Source organism: Microtus oregoni, unplaced genomic scaffold (assembly GCF_018167655.1).
Source record: "Microtus oregoni isolate MIOR12 unplaced genomic scaffold, Mior012 000080F_ref0000499, whole genome shotgun sequence".
Lineage (NCBI taxonomy): Eukaryota > Metazoa > Chordata > Mammalia > Rodentia > Cricetidae > Microtus > Microtus oregoni.
In genome coordinates this window covers 2,536,333-2,550,997 of record NW_024544538.1, presented here as the reverse complement: position 1 = coordinate 2,550,997, position 14,665 = coordinate 2,536,333, and the positions used below count along the sequence as shown (strand labels likewise).

Genomic DNA, 14,665 nt, shown 5'->3' with positions numbered 1-14,665 from the left:
TGAGTCTGATCCCACACAGGTCACTGGCTCAGGCTCAGGCTCCTTTCTGCAGAGGTTGCTGGCTTCGGCCTTGTCCCAGAGAGGTCAGGCCTCCCCTGGCTCAGGCCTGCTCCTGCAAATATCACTAGCTGGGGCCCAGTCCTGTGGAGGCCACTGGCTGAGGCCTGGGAGATTGCTCACTCATACCTGTTCCTGTGGAGGTTGCTGGCTCAGGCCTGCTCTGGCGGAAGTCATTGGCTCCTAAAGCTAATAAATTCTTAAGACACTCTGGACATCTGGGACACTATGAAAAGACAAAACCAAAGAATAATAGGGATAGAAGGAAGAACTACAGTTCAAAGACACAGAAAATATATTCAACAAAGTCATAGAAGAAAATTTTCCAACCTTAAGAACATGCTGATGAAAATACAAGAAGCTTATAGAAAACCAAATAGACTGAACCCTTCAAAAATGTCCCTTTGCCACATCATAATCAAAACACTAAACATATAGCATAAAGAAAGAATATTAAGGAAAGGAAATATTAAGCAAAGGAAAAAGGTCACATACCATATAAAGGCAGACCTATCAGATTTACCCTGGACTTCTTACTGGAGACTAGGAAAGCCAGAAGGTCCTAGATAGACATTTTGCAGAGACCACAGATGTAAATCTAGACTACTATACCCAGCAAAGCTTTCAAGCACCCTTGTAGGAGAAAACAAGATATTCCATAACAAAACCAAATTGAAACAATACCTATCTATAAATTCAACCCTACTTCTAGTAGTAGAAGGAAAACTCCAACCCAAGGAAGTTAGCTGCACTCATGAAAACACAGACAATAGATAAGCTCACACCAGCAAATCCCAAAGTGGGAAACACACCATACAGTACCACCACCACCAATAAACCCCCAAATAACAGGAATTAACAATCACTGGTCATTAATATCCCTTAGTATCAATGGACTTAATTTGCCTATAAATGACACAGTCTAACAGAATAGATACAAAAGCAGGACCCATCCTTCTGCTGCATGCAAGAAACACACACCTCAATTTCAAAGACAGACATTACCTCAGAGTAAAGGGTTAGGAAAAGATTTTTCTAATCAGAGGGAACTCAAATGAGCTGGTGGGTGTAACTATCCTAATATCTAACAAAATAGGCTTCAAACTAAAAACCAAAGAGATAGAGAAGGAATTTTATATTCACTACAGGAAAAGCCTGTAGTAATAAGAGCGGCGGGCTGCATCCCCAGCACCCCGGCCACCTGGCTAGCTTATGCCCCGAAATAACTACACGGATACTGTATTCTTTTAAACACTGCTCGGCCCATTTCTATCTAGCCTCTTCTCGGCTAACTCTCGCAACTGGACTAGCCCATTTCTGATCATCTGTGTAGCCCGCGAGGTGGCTTACCAAGGAGGTTCTAGCCTATGTCCATCCTGGGTTGGAGCTTCATCACATGTGCCTGGGAGAGCGGAGCATGGCATCTCTCTGAGGCGTCTGCTCCCGAGAGGAGAGCTGTCGAGTCTGAGCTCACTTCCTCTTCCTCCCAGCATTCTGTTCTGTTTACTCCTCCCACCTATGTTTTAACCTATGAGGGCCAAGCAGTTTATTGCTTAACCAATGAAATCAGCAGATTGATATATGACACTCCCACATCAAAAGCCCATCAAGATGAAGTCTCAATTCTGAACATTTATGCCCCAAATACAAGGACATGTACATTTGTAAATGAAACATTAATAAAGCTTAAATCACACATCAAACCCCACACACTAATAGTGGGAGACTTTAACACCCCACTCTCACCACACAAATAAACTTGGAATAACCCCATGTATCTTATAAAATCACCATGGACTAAAACTAGAATTCAACAGCAACACTAATTTCAAAAATCCCACAGAAACATAAACATTAAGGAGTGCTCACTGGAATCACCCAAAGGTCAAGGAAAAAATAAAGAAATCAAAGGCTTCCTAAAATTCAAAGAAAATGGCCACAAAACATGCCTAAATTTATAGGACACAATGAAAGTAGTGCTTAAAGAAAATTTCATATCACTAAGTGCCTACATAAAGAACATGGTGAAATTTCACACTAGTGACTTAACAACACACTTGAAAACTCTATAACAAAAACAAGGATACTCACTAAGAAAAAGTTGCTGTGCCAGAGGAGCAGTGAGTTGCAATGGAAGTTCCAGGTGTCAGCCCCCAGAAGGCAACACACTGTTGGGCCAATTTCAATCAGACAAGGTCAAAGGACTGCAGACCCCTGGGCTGTCTTTTGATTCTGCTGTGCCTTTACATGTTTGCTGCAGCTCTCCTTATCTTGTATCTAGCATGGTGTGAGTAGATGTGGAGAGATCTCTACTGCCTGTAATATAATGGATTTTTTCTCTTGGAAACATCTCATTCAACTAGGCAGTTTTACTAGTTTTACTGTGGATTGTGAGGAAGATGACTCATCTCTAAGCTATACTATTTAATTTGATAATAATAATGATAGCTTATACAGAGTTTTAATGGATAAAAATAAGTACAAGGCTATGTTTCACAACCAGGGTCTGTGAGTCTCACCTAAGGAGCTGCATGGATTGTAGCTCAAACAATAACGAGCAATTGAACTCAGGACCTTTGGATAAGCAGGAAATGCTCTTAACAGCTGAACCATCTCTCTAGCCCGGGTTGTACGTTTTACTGCCAAAATGGAAGCCAACTTTTCCTTAAGAACTGAACTTATAGGTAATATTCCATTACTGTTGAGAAGGTCTGAACAGCACGAAGGAAAAAAGACCATTAAAGGAGTCTTTCTATCAGCAAAGGATCATGAATCAGATTGAGAACCACTGTTCTATGTCCTTCCATCCAAGGCAGGGGACACACTATGAATGTGCAGACTAATATATAAAAGCACACTGCAGCTTACTCCTAAGTCTAGGGCAATATAGACTCATTTCTACTAAAGGGAAAAGTTGGGCTTTTCTTGACAGATAATTCCTCTGGTTGTACAGACCAACTTCCACTTACTACAGTAATCATATTTTGTGGAAGCCATTTTTGAAATTGACCCTGGCTGTTCTCTTGGCCTCTTCTGAACAGAGGATAATCCTGTAAGAGTGTTGACCAGCATACAAGTCCATTTTTCAACTGGCATGATTAGTCCATGAGGCCTTGGTAGTGAAACCAGTCCAAGGATACATTTTTTACCTCACATCTACTTCCCTTGTTGGACTGTGCTTGTCACTACTCTGACCCTAAGTAAGGTAGGACACTATCTTACTTAAGGTTATCATTACTGTGAGGAAACATCAAGGGCAAAAGCCAACTGGGGAGGGAAGTTTTCTTCTGGCTTCCATTTCCAGATCACTGTTCATCATTGGAAGAAACCAAGACAGGAACACAACCCGCAGGAGCCTGGAGGCAGGAGCTGATGCAGAGGCTGTGGAGGAGTACTGCTTACTGGTGCACTTCCCTTGATTCTCACCTTGCTTTCCTATAGAACCCAAGACCACCAGCCTAGAAATGCCTCATCCACACATAGGCAGGGCAATCTCCCACCAATCACTAATTAAGAAAATATCCTACAGACTTGTCTACAGCCGGACCTTCTGGAGGAATTTTCTTTTTTTGATTTTTTTCGAGACCGAGTTTCTCTGTAGCTTTGGAGCTTATTGTGGAACTAGCTCTTGTAGACCAGGATGGCCCTGACCTCACACAGAACCACCTACCGCTGCCTACAGAATGCTAGGATTAAAGGGGAGCACCACCACCGCCCAGCTCATGGAGGAATTTACTTAATTGAGATTCCCTGCTCACAGATGACTTTAGTGTCTCTCAAGTTGACATAAAGCTCCCTAGTTCAGACACCATCTTCTGCCTGCATCTGACTACTACCAATTGACTTGGCTGACAAAAGGAAGAATCCTCCACACCTTCACACCCTCACAGTTCACAGTTCCATTCCCCCCAATACCCTACTCCACCACAAAGCCCACTCTCACACTCCCATCCTTCAGTCAGGCAACATACACTTGGTTTGTGCTGGGGACCTGATTTTCATACTGAACCCTTTGCTTGCATGTACAAGACACTGAATGCTACCGCAGCATTCCTGAAATGACAGCAAAATTACAAAGGGAAGATAAACGTAGAAATCAAAGCAAACAGACAGGGAAACAAGAAGGCACAATGAAGCACACACACAACAGAATGAGGATGTAAGCATGGAAAAGGAATGGGGACAAGGAAAAACGGAGGCAGGAAGAAGAAAAGAATGGAAGAAATGAATGCTGATGTACCTGAGACTATTTGGTAGAATTTCTGTGGATCCACCACACAGTTCTATGTACAGAGACCACAAACCCTAAGTCAATGTCTGATTCCAGGAAAGGAGCACTAGTTACAGGGGAGGTTATAAAAAATTAATCATGAAGCCAGAAACCCTGCTGTGCCTACAAGTACTTGGGCTGTCTCTGTTTCATGACAGTAGGAGAATTTGAAGGATTTAAAAGGCTGTGGTCCACATGTCTGCTCTTAGGGTGCTGAGTCCCAGGAAGAAAACTCCTCTCTACCCCGACAAACATGGCTGCCACAGGAAATCCAAGCCTACACTTCCCATATAGCTCTGGATATTGCTGTGAGGCAGGGTGATCCTCAGAGGCTTACAAGGGAACAGCCATAGCAGTTACGTGGACAATGGATTACCTCACAAATGGCTAGAGTCCCCTTCACTCAGAATTTAAACCAGAGTCCTCACGTGTTCTTTCCTTGCTCGCTCACCGGCAGATATCCTAATAAACAGATCCCCAAGGTGCCTGCAAAAACAGGAATGCAATTCTGCTTGATGGCAGTATTGCTCCTACAATGCCAGGGACCCTTCTTCTCATTGTCACCCTCCACCCTCCTCTGAGGAAAAAAAGAGAAAGAAGCATGTCAAGGATTTGATGCTAGACTTCAAGATGACATAGACCAATCTTGGACAACTCTGGCTACGGGTGAACCTTTGATAAGGAATGCAATTTTATACACGCACATACATACATAACACACACACACGGCCACAGTAATGTGTATTTCACAGCATACGTTGTGTGGAAGTAAAGAAAATGAATCATAGAGAACAGAATGGGGATGGGAGCATAGGATGTAAAGAGCTAGTGTAAAAGCAGAATGTGAAAGAAGGAAGGGATGCATAAGGAAGGACTTATGGAGAAAGAAGGAAATGAAGAAAGGAAAGGACTGACAAATATGAAGACATGTGGAAATCTGGGCTTTCCCCAAGCCCGTAATCAGACACCAGACAACCAAAAACCATATCTTATTCCAGGAAATAAGTGGTAGGTACAAATGAGAATTAAAAAAAAAATGATGAAGCCAGGTACCATATTGTGCCCACAGCATTTGGGCTGTCCTCACACACTGGTGGTCATAAGAGGATGTGAAGGAGTCACAGGCTGGTCTCACACATTATCTGCTCCAAAGAAGCTGGTACGTGGGCATTTGATCCTCTGGACCCTGACAAACATGGCTGCCACAGAAAATCTAAGCCTGCACTTCCTGCATAGCTCTGACTATTGCTCTACAGCATAGCAAACCTCAGGGGATAGCTTGAGAGAGCCCCACAGATGACCAGGACCCTAAATTTTCCTAGTGCTGGGATGTTGGCTAGAGCCTCCTTCACCTCAGTCTGGAAAACAAGAGTCACCATGCCCCATCATTCCTTCATCCCAAGACCTGAGAAGAAACCACACTCTGAGATGTTGGCAGGAACACGAAAGTAATTCCGCTGGATGGCAGTGTTGCACAAAGACTGCTTAGGTGTACTTCCTCCAGCTTTTCTCCCTCTGCCCTTTTCTGAGAGAAAAAAAAAAGGCCAACTCTTTTCCACTCCAGTACAAGGTAGTTGAATTCAATTTTGGACATTTCTGCCCAGGTAGGTCTTGGAGTCTTTCACTAAGGATCCCATGCCCTAACAGGAAGGGGGAGAAGGGGCAGGGGAGACGAGGTTGTCACAGAACAGGGTCTTCACTGCACAATATTCAGTCACTTCATCACAGGGTATGTCACACCCTGAAAGCATAAACACCATATAGAAAAACAAAATTGGAAAACCCAACACTAGATGCCGCAGTCGGGAGAAGCCACAGAAACAAAACTTTGGCCAGACACTCAGTGCGGAACATGGCCCGTATATTTAGAGCCAAGGAGGAAACTCTAACTGGCACATGTGTGCAGGAGCCTCAGCTAAGATCCTGACTCTAGAGTCAGTGGTATCCAATATGTGTCCAGGCTTTCCATGGTTGGGCAGGTTCTGGAAAACCATGACTCACCTAGGCTTTACATTCAAGATTAGCTGACCCCCTCCTCCTAACAGGTACACAGGATGCTCCTGACTTGGAAAGTGCATGGGACAGAGAAGAATATGAGCCGTTGGCACAAGACAGACAACACCTACCCACACAGGGCCTAAGACTAGGGATGGATTCATATCTAGAGAAATGAGACTGAGTTACACGAGAAGTTTCATTGTTGGTTCCTTAGCTCCTTACACTACAGCCAGGACCAACATAGCCAGGCAGTTGCCACCCAAACACTTTGATCGTCTTGTGTAGAGACCTCAACCTGTTGACTTCATCACCCTGGCTGTGCATTCAAATGGATGCTCTGTGCTATGTTCCACATCATGCATGAGTTTGGGTTGAGTCATCCTCTTCCTTTGCTGAACGTTAGGGCTCCATTGGATCCTGATTTCTGAACAAGAAAATATCAAAAGAACCTTTCCTACATCCCAAGTGTTCACTGCCTATTAGGCCTTGGGCTGGGTCTCTGAATCAATTCTTTTAACTTATCCAACTGCCATTATGACCTGACTCTTGGTAATCAATCACTGTTATTAACCCAACACATTCATTTTCAACTACTATTTTGCCACTGTTTCCTGTCTGCAATAGGTGCGGAATCATTCTTGTATGTATACCTTTCTTTATCAGGTGCATCCAGCCAACTACCCATTTCTGTGTCTCTCGAGGCAGGCAAAGGAAAGCTCTCTAATGGGATTTACATAGACTGAGAGGCATCTACACACATTCCAGAGATACAAGTTCTCCTATTTCTGCCAGGATATCAACACCACACCAGGCTACCAGCACCCCTGCATCAGGTAGTCACTTGTGGCAGAACTGGGACAAACTCAGAAACACAATTTTCCTTCATATGTTCTCCACAGGATCTGGACACATGGCTCAGGACTAAATGAGTATAGGCGTTAGCAAAGGAATGTATTTTTCTGACTGGCTATGACTACCAGTGGGCAAACACTCACACACACACACACACCCAACATAATGTAGATTCCATGCCCCATATATTCATAGAGGCTAGACCTTGCTGGAGTATTGTAGAATTAACATTTTCCTTTGAGAAATGGTTTTAACTATACCACTATAAGTCTTCCTGTCCTGAAGGAATGAGCCCGCATAGGCAGTCCTCCTCATCGAGACTTTCTGTATTGCCTAGAAGAAATAGACCTCTTTCCTTTCTCACTGAGAAGCCCTGTCAGTGATTTCAAACTCTCCATCTGTGCCAACCTCAAGCTGACCATGCCCTCCTTACGATGAGGGTGGCATTAAGGTTTCATGTGACTTGATGCTCTGACTTCTTATTGGCTCCAGGCCATCTACTACCTTCCATGTACTTTCCAGCCAAGGTCCAGGCCAGCATGTCACAAGCAGAGATACTCACCCACTGACAAGAATGGATGCTACTTCTCTGTGTTCTCTGCTCTCCCTGCCAGATGTTCCCACCTAAACTTCTGCTGAGTGTACCGTCCCTAAAGGGCTTTCACCTCGGAGCCACAGCCATTCATGCTTTGAACTTCAGTCTGTCTGTCATAATGACTACACAGGCAGTGTACTCTGCCATGACTTCTGCACCCTTTATGACCTTGCCTTTAATGCAGGGGACACACACACAGAAAGAGAGAGGGAGGGAGAGAGGAGAGAGAGAGAGAGAGAGAGAGAGAGAGAGAGAGAGAGAGAGAGAGAGAGAGAGAGAGAGAGAGGGAGAGGGAGAGAGAGAGAGAAATCATTTGAAGGAGAACCTGAGCCTTGCAGTTCAACAAGGGACAGCCAATCTTGACTTTGGGCTTTTACCTTGCATATTCTTGGAGAGTCTTCAGCAAGGTAGCCTAGCACAGAGAATCTTTGCAGAGTGGTGACCTGCCCATGACTTTTTTTGCAGCTAGAGGCTTCACACAGGGAGGCACCAGTAGTCAAAGCTGGCCACATGGTACCTTTCCTCTGATGTTTTCCTTCCTTGCTGACTGTGGTTGTCTCTACTCAGCTTCACCCTAAAGAAGGACACTGCCTCTGCTCCTTGCTGCTATACACCACTTGGCTAAGCCAGCCGAGATGCCCCACCCTCATGCCATCATTGTAGCTATCCCCCGTAGACTTGGGTCATGCTGAAGGCTCAGCTTTAATGATGAACCTTTGCTGTTGATAGGTGCAGCACTCTGGAAGGACATTAAATGTATAAATGGAACAAAGAAGCTCAAAACACAGAGAAGACAGAAAGCAAGGAGAAATAGAAAATGATGTAGAGTCATCACAGTGAGCATGTCAGCCTTCAGAGAGGGAGAGAGGAAGGGAAGGACAGAAGAGGGAAGGAGAGAAGGGAAATATAGGAAATGGAGAAGGAAGGAAGGAGGGAAGGAAGGTAGAAATGGAGTAGAAAGAGACAATTGGTCAGGAAGAAAGCAAATATATGGTCTATTTCTCAGACACTAAGCTCTTCTTTATTCTTTTTTATTTAATCACTAAGACATTTTCTTTAAGATTCCTCATTTATTGATGGGTGTGGTATCCTTTAATCCTAGGATTTTGATGGCTGCGGGGTCTATGAGTCTGAGGCTAGCCTGGTCTACAATAGTGTATTACAGATCATCCAGAATTACTTAACATGACCCCTATCTTCATGTTTCTTTACTTTGTTTGTTTTTGTTTTGTTTTATTTTAATCAATGTAAAAACTGAGGAACGTTCCCAATGAGTTACCAGCTGTCAACTCTCATGAGTTAAGACCCACCATTTTGGATTCTAAGTCACATAGTAAATCAGTAAAAATCTGACATTCGTTTTCCTATGGAAGTACTTTGCTTTGACTACGTGGATATCGACCTACCAGATACTCCTCAGTTTACCACACCCAGAGTCACAGTGACTCCAGAGACTGATGAGGGCAATCTTCAAAAACATTACTTTCTTTTATTTTTTTGAAATTAAAATATAATTGTTTCCTCCTTCCCATGACCCCTCTAACAGGTCACATTATTCTCTGCTTTCCAGCACTCAAATTTATGGCCTCTTTTTTTGTTGGCCTAAATGTATAAACACAACCTTCTTAGTCCATAAAATATTACTTATATGTGTATTATTTAATGGCTTATATTAGAGGCCGGACTCTGATCTAAGGAGGAGTTGTTAAGTTGGGAGCCAAAAAAGGGGGGAATCCCAAAGGATCAGGGACCCTGTTGTTCTTACAGCACTTGGGTAGACTCTCCTTTATGATGTTAGGAGGGCATTGCAAGTTTCCCACATATCTTCACACCAAGTGCTGACTCCTGAGCAGAGAAGCCCTCCCCACCCTGGCATACATGGCTGCTACAGGATCTCAATGCCTCTACTTCCTGTGTAGGTGAATATATTGCTCTGGCGTCTAGCCATACTCAGGGGATGGTACTGGCTGGAGCCAAACATGGGTCATGTGAACCCCAGCTTACTCTAGGACTGGCAAGCTAGCCTGAGAGCCCTTCATCTCAGTCTTGGGACCAGAGGCTCCCAGCATCCTCACTCTCAACTTCAGACCTGCTGAGAATCAGCACACTGAGGTGTTGGCAGGAATAGGAAAGTCATTCTGCTTGATGGCGGTGTTACACCAAGAATGCCAAGGTAGCCAGGCCCACTCCCCACTCTTCACTGGGTAAAAACAATCTTTCCACTAAACTCCAAGGTGGCAGGACTCAACATTAGCCTCTTGAAGCTCCACTAAGGCATAAGAGTTCTACAGAAAAAATAAATCGGAAACCAGTTATTAAACATAGTATTCAGGAAAAAACACAGAAACAAAATCTAAGCTAGAAATTGTTCCTAGGCCACTCATCTTGCCAGGTGCACTCTAGCTGAAACACATGTTCAGGACCCTCGGCTGGCATCTTGACGTTAAGGGTCAAGTGTGACCCATAGTGCATCGGTGATTGAGACACTAGAGGCCACCTTCATTATTGAGAAAGTCTGGACTGCCCAGAAGAAAAAGGACTCAATCCCTATTCCTCTAGACACCCCTGCCAGAACTTTCACATTCTCCATCTCTACCAGGTGGGAGCTGAAGGAGCACTTTTGATGAGTGTAATTGAACTCCCTGTGACTGGTCTGCTCCGACGTCTCACTGGCCTGAGACCACTCACAACTATGGATTGGTTCTAGAATTGTCCGCAAACTTTCCAGCCAAAGGTCCCAGGTACCCTGCCAAAAGCAGATATCCAGATGTCACACCTCTATGATCCCAGCTATGGCCCACCTGTGCTTCAGCTGAGGGCTGAGTCTCTAAGGACTTTAACTTCTATGTTTGAACTTTGGTCTGTTTTCCATGCCCACTTGAGGTGGGCACACACACACACACACACACACACACACACACACACACCACCATCACCACCACCATTAATGTCATGTCACAGGTGTCCAGGGAAGATAAACCTCACTGGATTTTTGGGAAATTACCACTTTTCCCTGTAAAATGCTTTTCACTGTCAAACAGGGAGCATTCACAACCTGAATAAGTGAACCTAGGAAATCTGTTGCAAGTCTGAGAATTTAGAAAAACCACATCATATCAATAGTAATTTTTTCTCTTTTTTAATTTTTTCCGTTTATTTATTTATTAAAGATTTCTGTCTCTTCCCCTCCACCGCCTCCCATTTCCCTCCCCCTCCCCCAATCAAGTTCCCCTCCCTTGCCAGCCCATAGAGCTATCAGGGTTCCCTGTCCTGTGGGAAGTCAAAGGACCACCCACCTCCATCCAGGTCTAGTAAGGTGAGCATCCAAACTGCCTAGGCTCCCACAAAGCCAGTTTTCCATCATGAGGCAACAAGCCAAATAAATTACAAGGAAATGTCCTATTTCTTCTTTATACAACCAAACTCTGCTACAAAAAGATACTCAAAGGAATGAAATCTGGCAGATGAATGTGTTCCATTTGGTAGAATTTGTAAAACTAAAATATTAAAACCACACCATTGATACCTACTTAGGATTTAAATGGGCAAGTGCTTTGAGTTCAGAAAACACTAATTCAGTAAGCACACATTTGCTCAAAGTTACAGTCATCATGGTTATAACTGTATAAATTCAGACAGATAATGCTGCAGCATATGTTTCTAAGAAAATGAAACAGTTCTTTGCTTATTTTGTGATAAAGCAAATTACAGGTATACTACACCATCCTACAGGTAAAACAGTTATAGAAAAATCAAATCAAACTCTAAAGTATATGCTAAATAAACAGAACATGTTAATAAAGTCCCAAGAAATAGGTTGCACAATGCTTTATTAACTTTCAATTTCTTTTTTTTCATTTTTTTTCAATTTTTTTCTTTTTTTTCAATTTCTTTATTATATGTTATTTTATTGTATTAAACAATTATTTATTTAAATAGTAATCACTGCTTCCCCTTTCCCCCTTCCTCCCACTCCTCCAATGTCTAATTCACTCCTCAGAGAGGGTGAGGCCTCCCATGGAGAGTCACCAAAATCTGTCATATCACTTGAGGTATCCCTCCATATGGAATGGCCTTCAAAATGCCAGATCATGCACTAGGGATAAATCTTATTCTGCTATCAAGCGTTCCACTAATAATGGCCCCACAAACTGCCCAAGACACACAAATGTCATTCCCATTCAGAAGACCTTTTTCAGTCCTTTGAATTCAATAAAAATCAAAATACAACATACCTAAACATATGGGACACTATGAAACATGTGCTAAGAGTTCATAGCACTGAATGCCTACATAAAGAACATGGAGAAATCTCACACTAGTGACTTAACAGCACACCTAAAGCTCTAGAACAAAAAGAAGCAAACTCACCCTAAAGGACTCGATGACAGGCAATAATCAAATTGAAGGCTGAAATTAACAAAACAAAAACAAAGAAAACAATACAAAATTCAATGAGACAAAGAGTTGGTTCTTTGAGAAAATTACGAAGATAAATAAACCTTTACTAAAACTAATAAAAAGGTAGAGAAGGAATGTCCAAATTAACAAAATACAGATGAAAATGGGGACATAACAACAGACACCGAGGAAATTCAGAGTATCATCAGGTCATACTTCAATAATTTTTAATTTTATATATGTTAATGAGAAAAGAATGTAAGCTGATGAGAGACATTGTATAATAGAACAACTATGGAATTAAATCAGCTTTTATACTTTAAAGATGTTTTGACCTCAAAATGGAAATCAGGATATGTGTTATGTTGAAGAAGTAGTTTTGCTTTCGTTTCGACAGTAGAAGAAAATCTATGGATACCATCAAAATTGATAAATATTCTATTTGACAAAGAGAGATCTCTTGATTAGAGGAGAGGATTGCTCATCAAGCACCATGGCCGTTTGATCTCAACTGAACTATAAGAATAACAAATGCTTTTTATTTGATCAGATATAACTTGCCAAAAGAGAACCACTCTAAAATTAGGGTTGGGAAAGGGTTTTCTGTTTTTTCAGGAGAATAAAGGCATCCAGCTAGTGAATCTGAAGACCACTAAACAAATGAGACATAAGAAAGAAAAGGACAAATCATCCAGAAAAAAAATGTCCCAAGAAAAAGAGTAAATTGGCCTATTGGTTTATCACATTTCCAACAGCATAAAATTTCATAGATCTTCCCAAATATTTCCTTTTGTTGTTCTCTACAACCAATGCAAATGGAGTTTTGGGATTCCCAATCCAGTTAAAGATTAGAGATGTCTTTGGAGTTGGGTTGTGAATCTCTCCCCTTCTAAAGCCTTGTTAGAGTACAATCCAAAATCTCTGTCTCATGCCAGAAGAGCCACCTGATATGGGACAGAAGATAAAAAAAAAATTAAAAACTATTTTATTACCACTAATTCCATAATCTCTTGATTTTATATATATATATATATTGATTCTTTAAAAGCTTCTCTTAAAAATATTATGTCAAAATTTATAAGATAAATATATATGTATTTTAAAGTTTTATCATGATATTAATGGTCCTATAGAGTACTAACTAATTCTAATCTGTACATGATTTCAGGTTTGAGTCTCTATTTGTTCTCTACAGTGACCCATGTGCATACCTAACAGTGACCTTTGAAGTCTCCAAAAGGAGAATATGTACACCACACCATTGATACTTACTTGAATTTTAAATAGGCAATCGCTTTTAGCTCAGAAAATGCTGATTTGGTTATCACACATTTGCTAGAAGTTATGGCCATCATGTGTATATTCATACAAATAAAGAGAGATAATACTCCAGCATATGTCTCTAAGAAAATGACAGTTTTTTCTTATTGTGAAAAAAGCATATTACAGGTATGCCACACAATTCTACAGGGTACTCAGTTATAAAAAAAAACAATAAAACTCTAAAGGATATGATAAATAAACAGAAAGGAATGATAAAGACACCTAGAAATAGATTGCATGATGCTTTATTAACTTTAAATTTTCTAAATACTAATGAGAAAGGAACAATAACTCTGGAGAGACATTGGATTGTAGAATAACTAGGGAACTAAATCAGTCAATATACTTTAAAGATGTTATGACCTCAGTATGGAAGCCAGTATATGTGTTATGGTAGTGAAGGGGTTTTGCTTTTGTTTCCATGGGAGAAGAAAAGCTATCAATACCATCAAAATTGAAAAAGACTCAGTTTGAACAAGAGAAATCTCTTAAGTAGAAAAAATGATTGTTCATCAAGCAGCATAGGCATTTAATCTCAACTAACATATAAAACTAACAAATGCTTTTCATTTGATCAGCTGTAACTTTTCAAAAGATAATCCCCCACACGCAAAAAAAAAGTTAGGGTTTGGGAACGGATTTGTGTCTGTCTTTTCAGGAGAATAAAGGCATCCAGCTAAGGAATCTGAAAACCACTGGATAAATGAGACATAGGAAGAAAAAGGACAAATCATCCAGAAAAATGTCCCAAGACAAAGGGTAAATTGGCCTATTGGTATATCATATTTCCAAGAGCATAAAATTTCAGAAATCTTTGTAAACATTTCTTTCTGTCATCCTCTACAGACATATAATGCAAATGGTCTTTTTGTAGTCCCAGTCCACTTACAGATTAAAGCTGCCTTTGAATTTAGATTGTGGCTCTCCCCTTCTCTAAAGCCAGCATGCTTGTGAAAGGAAAATCCAAAATCTCTGTCTCATGTCAGAAGAGCCACTGGATATGGAACAGAAGAAAAATAAAAATTTAAGGACTATTTTATTGCCACTAGTCTCATAATCTTATAGTTTTATTTTGAATATTTGATAGCTTTTCTAATGACCAAAATATTATCTCAAAATTTATAATTTTTAAGATAAATATGTAGTATTTTAAAGGTTTTGTCATGATA

The 14,665-nt window shown here is 41.3% G+C and overlaps 1 protein-coding gene across 4 annotated transcripts in view; it reads left to right on the top strand.

The window, feature by feature from the left end:
• LOC121441644 (E3 ubiquitin-protein ligase RLIM-like) overlaps positions 1 to 14,665 on the top strand; it is a 195,184-nt gene that overhangs the window by 36,602 nt on the left and 143,917 nt on the right. The window contains exon 3 of one of the 4 annotated variants that reach the window (XR_005973486.1): positions 14,155 to 14,519. The exons of the other annotated variants lie outside the window; for them this stretch is intronic. The gene's annotated coding sequence lies outside the window, so the exon portion shown is untranslated. Of the gene's footprint in view, positions 1 to 14,154; positions 14,520 to 14,665 lie in introns of those variants that run through there. 4 annotated transcript variants of the gene reach the window in all.